Source organism: Belonocnema kinseyi, chromosome 10, assembly GCF_010883055.1.
Source record: "Belonocnema kinseyi isolate 2016_QV_RU_SX_M_011 chromosome 10, B_treatae_v1, whole genome shotgun sequence".
Taxonomy (NCBI): Eukaryota; Metazoa; Arthropoda; class Insecta; order Hymenoptera; family Cynipidae; genus Belonocnema; species Belonocnema kinseyi.
Window position 1 is genome coordinate 115,787,392 of NC_046666.1, and position 7,326 is coordinate 115,794,717.

Below are 7,326 nucleotides of genomic sequence, written 5' to 3' on the forward strand. Positions count from 1 at the left end.
GGATTTTTCCCGATTTTTCGCTATGTTAGGGGTTGAAAATGAGGGTGTTCCGGATGAGATAGGGGGTTGAAACTTTTGCGGGTAACTTTTATCATCAAATAGGCCTATCTGAAACTTTTAAATTTTAGGTCTCGCACAAAAAAATTTTTTTGTAAATTCGTTTTTTTTAAAACGTTGCAAACTTCAGCGAGGTTAATTAACAGCAATCAAATATGAATTTCATCATTTCCTCGTGTCAGATAAAATGTATTTTTATTATTTGCACCAGTGAGAAAAGTGATATGTAAATTGAATTTAGTTCAGCAATAAATTCTCTATTCAAAGTGCACAACATCAATTTTACCGATATAGACGAAAACGGTGGAGAACGTGAAAAAAAAATTCAGGAAATCTTTTTTGTCAGGCAGTTATAATCCTTTAATGGTACATCCTCGTACCCATAAGAGATGGATGTCAGGACTTTCATGTAATAAAAGTCAGTACATTTTCTATCAATGGGTGACAGACATAAAGTTGACCTTTTTAGATGCTGAGATTTTCAAAGTAAGAAAAGTTTTCAAACCGGCCAAAATATTCATTTTGTTAATTAAGTCTAACCCTTCAGGGTAGGAAAATATAAAAGTACCAAATCAAGGAATGTACTTTATGATGGGTATGCATTTTAAAAATAAATACATCTCACCTAGAAGCTGTGAGAATCTATAAGAATTGGACAAATGTTTTGTAAATAAATAAAGAATAGATACAAATATTTTAAAATATTGTAAAAATTAGTATTCTAGTGATTTATTTGATTCAGTCTTCAGCATTTTAAAATATCTTATTTTATAGTAAGATAAATGAATATGAAGGATGACCTGATATTGTATAAGAAAAAATATGCAAAAATAATGGTCATTATTTATTATTATTTTGAATCAACCTTGATAAATCGATTTTTAACTATAAAAATCGTCACAAATATAAAATGAACCATTTTAACTCGCATCTTGAATAGTTTCAATTATTATTTTTGAGTTTTAACCTGAAATAGCAATTTCGGATGACATGTCGAAAATGGTTGGGATCTAAAGTGGTCAACTTTTTTGCAATTGTCTCAATATGAACGCAATAAATTATTTTTCTTGAAGCTACCGCCATAATTGCTGCCAATTCTCTGTAATGCTCCATGTCCCTCAACTGATAAACTGAAAAAATTAGGTTCAAAGCTAAATCATTTCTTACCATAGTACAGTGTTTTTCAATATCAAAACAAGTTTATCAGTGAATAACGTTTTGTGTTCAAGACTATATTAGTACAAATATTGATACTTTTATGAATATATTTTAGCAGATTCAGAAATTCATTCGGCCTACTTTTTTTCAATTCGGCAGTTTATAATGGAAATTCTCAATACAATTTTAAACAGAATGATAGTTTACATTATTCTAGTTTCTCGGATGCCATAGAGGTTATTTTTCCATTCAAGTATGTCTGAAAATAGTATCAATGGCAAATGACACTGACTAGATTCTTCCGTTGGACATCAGCAGTATTACTGTAGAGTGTTGAGCCACAAGTGGACAATTTAATTAAAAATGACGAGTATGGCTGTAATCTTGTATATGCATTAGAAAATATATTTGTGAAATGTATGCAAGCGTTTCATCTGCTTTAGGATTGAAATTAGGTTTGGGATTAAATGGGTAATATTTTATATATTATCACATATTATTTCAGACAATCAGTCAAAAACGCAACCTACAACATCTGGATCGACAATAGCAACATCAAGAATCAATGATGAGTTTAATCTTAATCATGAAGAAAAAGAAAGTGATTTTGATCACATTCCTCTGAAAAGTAGTTCTAGGGACAGATTTTCAGATAAAGATGACACTTTTTCCGATAGTGATGGTAGAAGTTCTACCGTTTACGAAAATATAGAAACTGTAAATGAAACTTCTAATACATTCATTATTGCAAGTAATGCACAGGAATACAATTTCACTGACAATGAGGTGACTGACGATGATAATGCCGAAGATTATTTCACTGACGAAGAATGCTTTCCACCAGATGGAAATAATGATAAAGCATACTACGATTATGGGCAATATGATAACAGAGAATGTGATCCCACAATCATGTTTCCTCAGTCAAATATTCCAGTTTCGGATGTACTCTTAATGTGTAGAACTTACTGGATCAGGTTTAATTCAACAGATGCCGAGCGTGCGGCTTTACTGCTGCTAATAAAGACTCTAGCTGGTCCGAACTTTGAAAAGTGGAAATTGTATAAAGACATACAAACAAAATATCCAGGAGTTCTAACTTTTAACTTTGCCACTAACGGAGCACCAACTAATCCAAATAGTTCACTCAAAAGTTTTTGGTCCTGTGAAATGATCATAAATGAACTGCCTCCTAAATTACGGTTCAAAAATATCTTGCTTCCTGCACTATGGGTCACAAAGTTGGAACCAACATTTACGTTTATGAATCTGTACATGTCACATTTCATTGAGAACTCAAAGAGATTAAGTACAAAAGGTGTTTCAATTAACACTGGGAAACCGGAGAAACTGTTGTTTTGAAATTTGTACCGCTATACATATGTGTTGATTCGGTAGCTCGACCAGTAATGCAGGCGCACGTTCAATACAATGGATACGGAGGTTGCAGTTGGTGCGAGATAGGTGGAAAACATGACAGAACAATGCGTTATCATTTATCTCATGTGGAAGATACTCTTCGAACTCATGAAAGCAGCTTGAAAGATATGGAAAAAGCTATTCGCCGCGGCAGCTTTGTAAAGGGCGTGAAAGGTTTGTCGGCACTTGCACATGGTCTGTCTGCCCTGTTTCGACAGCGTTTGGAGTTACGCATATGAATATATGCATAATGGCATGCTAGGACTTCCAAAACAAATTAATGAACATCATACAACACCGAGTTTTTGAAATGGATTCGATGAATCTTTCTATTTAAAACCGAAGGAGCGTGGTGAAATAAATTCGAGATTGGGTTTCATAAGACCACCTCAAGAAATTCATAGGCTTCCTAGGTCGTTGACGGAAAAATGTAAGTGGAAAGCAACAGAGTGGCGATCCTATACTCTGTTTTATTATCTACCTTGTTCAAAGGGAATACTTAAAGATAAAGCAGTAAAAGTGATGCTTCTGTTTTCTCGCTCGCTGTTCACGCTTTTAAAGCAAGAAATCACAATGGAAGAATTGAATCAAGTGGAAATAGATATTTTGACCTTCGTTGGTAATTGTAACGCACTTTACGGAATTCACGCAATGACTTTCAACATGCATATTCTTCTCCACGTGGTTCAATCAGTTCGAAAATGTGGACCAATATGGGCAAACTCCACCTTTCCCTACGAAAATGGAATTTTTGTTTGCAAATCCAACGTGAACGGCACAAGAAATGTTGCTTCTGAGATGTCCGCAAAATGGTTAAGAAAATGTTCCGCCAATCTCTGTATATCTCGCTTCTCAATGAGCGACGCGTGCACTCAATATTGTCAATACCTGCTTTCTCGTAAAGAACTGACAGCGGAACAGACAAGAAGAGCCGAGAACGGTACTGTGTTGCTTATTGGGAAAGGAAAATTAATCGAAGAAGTGACAGCCATCATGCGCCTCTTTTTGCAGGACGACACTGTCCAGCCAGAAGTGTACAATAGGTGTATTTATATGGAAACCCGATTCTACAGCGCAGAATACACAATAGCAGAAAAAAGAGACGACAGCATCGTATTACTCTATTCAAGAGAAATCGTACAAATTCGAAGTTTTCCCGTTCTTGATGATCAGTGTTTTGTGTTTGGATGTTGTTTCCTCACAAGAGAAGTAACAGATCCAATTCATCTTCCCTACATGAGAGAAGTCTTAAATATGACTTAAAGCAGCACATGCTTTAGAATAACAGACATTAAGGAAAAATTAATATTCATTGATGCTGGTAACGATATTAGATATACATGCAGAATGTCGAAGAATATAGAGATTCAGTAAAGCAGTAGAGACTCCGTATCGTTTGAACCCTTGGTGAAGGATGGGTGCTTAACAAATTGAAACTTTCATTTTGGTCCCTTAAAAAGTGTAACGAACCGCGAGCCAATCCCATAATTATTGTCAAAGTTATTGTAGTCACAGACAAGGATAACGGCGACAGATAGACGCTACCATAAGAACTTGTTTATCAGACTCAGGAGGTCTCAAAACGTGGAGATTTAGTGAAATCCGCGAAAGCCTATTTTGACTCAAAACCAGTACCTTATCATGAGGATCGGAAGAAAAAATAAAAAAGATTGTAGTCCCGGAACCCCCTCTTGCTGAAATCTTGAAATTATTTTTTTAGGAGAAAAACGTGTTTGTCGAACCCAAAAAAAGACCAGCAGACGTACAGAATGCGACAGTAAAAGCCAAAAATTGAAAGGAGCAGACACAAAGGTTTTACAGAAAAGTCTTAATCAGAGTAAAAACCCAGAAGAAAAGGAGAAGACACCTGTAAAGGATATGGTATGTGAAGTTTCTAATATAATTCCGACCGAATCCATTTTAAATCATGCAGGTCAGTCTATGAAACATGTTTTTGTACGTGGAAAATAAAAAGACACGTATTTTTTTAAATAAAAATAGCGATTTTTTTATATTTTTTATGAATATTTTTAAATTTTAAAAGCACAATAATTTTTTTGCAAATTTTACTTTAAAAACCGTGGCATGTTTGCAATTTATGAGATATAAAGGTTTTTCTTGTTTTCAGTTTATCCAGTTTTTTGTACTCTTTCAAAATTCGTAAAAAAATTTTAAAAGATAATAAAAAATGGTAACATTATTTTAGATTTTTGAAAAAGAGCAAAAAAAATGTTTTCTCAAAACCCCTAACTTTTTTCCTGAAATTTTTAAGAATAATAGGTACTGATGTAGTCTACCTACCATAAATTTTTTATTTATTTTAGAAATAAAAAAATTCTCGACCATTTTATGCACAGCAAAGGTAAGTAATACCTATTCCGATTGTTCAATTGTTTTTAAAGTAACAATATGTTTCTTACGTTAGGAAATAAGTGTTTTCAATTTTTAAAGTATCTTAGATAACACAGGCCTACAAAAATGATACTTGTTTCCCCACTGATATCAGAAGGTGTTTTCTCACGTAATTTTTCGCGCTGAATCCGAATCTTGCAGCAGAGTATTTCTAGCACGTCAGGATATCGAGATATTCGTCAATTTGGCCAACAGATTCGGATTCCTCATGAAAAAATCAACGGAAATGCACACATGATTTCTGATATGGTCAAATATGCACAAGCGTGGGACCTTTTATATCAACAAATTTCGATTTTCTGAGGTACCTAAGTACCAAACGTTTCATCAAACCGATTTTCTCAGAACTCTCTATTAAAGGCATTTTGGGTCGCTCATTCCCAATTCTGACTTCAGAGTCGTAATCAGCTACTGAAAAAACTACTCGATAGTGATTGATATTAGAATTATAACGATTTTTTTCTTGGGCCGCCATAATTTGTTGATGTAAAAGGTCCTGCAGTTGTAAATATTTTAACATATCATAACAGATGTATGTATGTGCATTTCCGTACATTTTTTCATGAGGAATCCGAATCTGTTAAAAAAATTGACAAATATCATCGCGTTTCGAAGATATTTTCATCTGAAAATATTACAAAACGGCCTTTTTTGCACTTTCAGGTTAGAATATCTCAAAATCATAATGTGATAGACAAATTCTGCTGGCAGATTAGGATTCAGCGCGAAAAATTACTTGAGAAAACACCTTCAAATTTCATTCGGAAAAATCTTGTAGACCTATGTAATTTGAAATGAAGTTTTTACCTACTTTGTACTGAACGAATACGTTTGCCTTTATTTTCCAGATGTTGAAAGCTCGATTGAAAAAATCAAAAACAACATAACAAATGAATGGCCCAGCGTAGGGTTCATTAGACACTCTGATAAGCACGTACGTACATAATTTGTTTCGTAAAACATAACAAATATTCTGTACCAAGCCCTCGTTACATTATTTTTCAAAATTGCAGATTCATCTCGACACAGGAATTTATATGCCGCTTCTCTGTTATTATGCAGCTAAAGTAAACGCTAAGAGTAAATTCAGTATCTTTGTTCGAAATATAGCTGTTTTTGTTTTCACTCCACAAGTGTTAATAAGTAGTAGCGTGGAAGGAATAAAATGCAACAGAACAAAAACTTCGAACCCTGCGTTAGACAGCACGAAATTATCAGCGATTCACGGTAAATATACATATTATATAATTCAGCAGTAGAAAAGACTTTAAGTTAAAGGTGAGAAGGTTATTGGAATTACATTTATTTACAGATTCTCGCATTTTTAGCTAAAGGAACTTGGAACCAATGAGGTAACAATCGGATTGCTTGTAGACAAGATCGGCCGCATTATAAATTCTAAAGTCTCAGATATGCGAAGACTGCCGGGATCTCGAAGGAGCAAGTCCAATAAGAGAAGCAAGGGTAAGTTATATTAAAACTAATTGGCTGCACAGACCCACAAAAAAATATAAGGTTTTTGAGAAATATGCCTTTTTGTCAATTTCGTAAAAACAACATAGGGCACGAATATGACGGTCCAGAAGCTTATAGTATGGCTCAAATTAAACATTGAAACTTGTATTTTAAGGAGAATATATACAAAAAAAATAATTTCCGTCATGTATCTTGAGCGGTGACAGGCTTTGGCTGAGCACCCGCTCGCTCGCCGTGCCGCCTAGGTGGTAAAAAGTGGAAAACGAGCGGGCGCGCAGCAAAAACCTGTCACAACTCAAGATACACGACAGAAGTTATTTTTTCAATATAATCTCCTTAAAATACAAGGTTCAATGTTAAATTTAAGCCGTACTATAAGTTTCTAGAACGTCATATTTGCACCCTATGCCGTTATTAAAAAATTGCCGAAAAGGCTACATTTCCCAAAAACCTTCTCTGATGCAGATAACCTGACACCAGATTCGGATTCAGTGACCCCAAAAACATATAGGTATGGCGGTCTGGTTAACAAAATATGCCACTTTCAAGTTTTTATGGACCTGTGCTATTGAAAGCGTATATCACTGAACCTTCTTTTATATTTTTCAATATTGTTTTTTCAAAGTTGTTAGAACGTTGTGGCTTTCTTATTTAGACGAATTTCTTATGTAGACGAACTGGACGAGGAAAATGGAGGAGAGTGCGATGGAGATGATCAGGACAGCAGCAACATCAATGAGTGTTAAACAAGTTTTATTTTGCAGTATTTTAAGCGTTATATCTACTTGTGCTCGGGGAATGGTT

At 34.5% G+C, this 7,326-nt stretch overlaps 1 long non-coding RNA gene across 2 annotated transcripts in view; it reads left to right on the forward strand.

Annotated features, from left to right (window-relative positions):
• Nucleotides 1-6,076, forward strand: part of LOC117181961 — a 43,227-nt gene extending 37,151 nt beyond the window's left edge. For both annotated transcript variants that reach the window (XR_004468223.1, XR_004468222.1), the window contains exons 3-5: nt 4,355-4,515; nt 5,895-5,980; nt 6,060-6,076. This is a non-coding gene — a long non-coding RNA (uncharacterized LOC117181961). The remainder of the gene's footprint in view (nt 1-4,354; nt 4,516-5,894; nt 5,981-6,059) is intronic.
• The last annotated feature ends 1,250 nt before the right edge of the window (nt 6,077-7,326 follow it).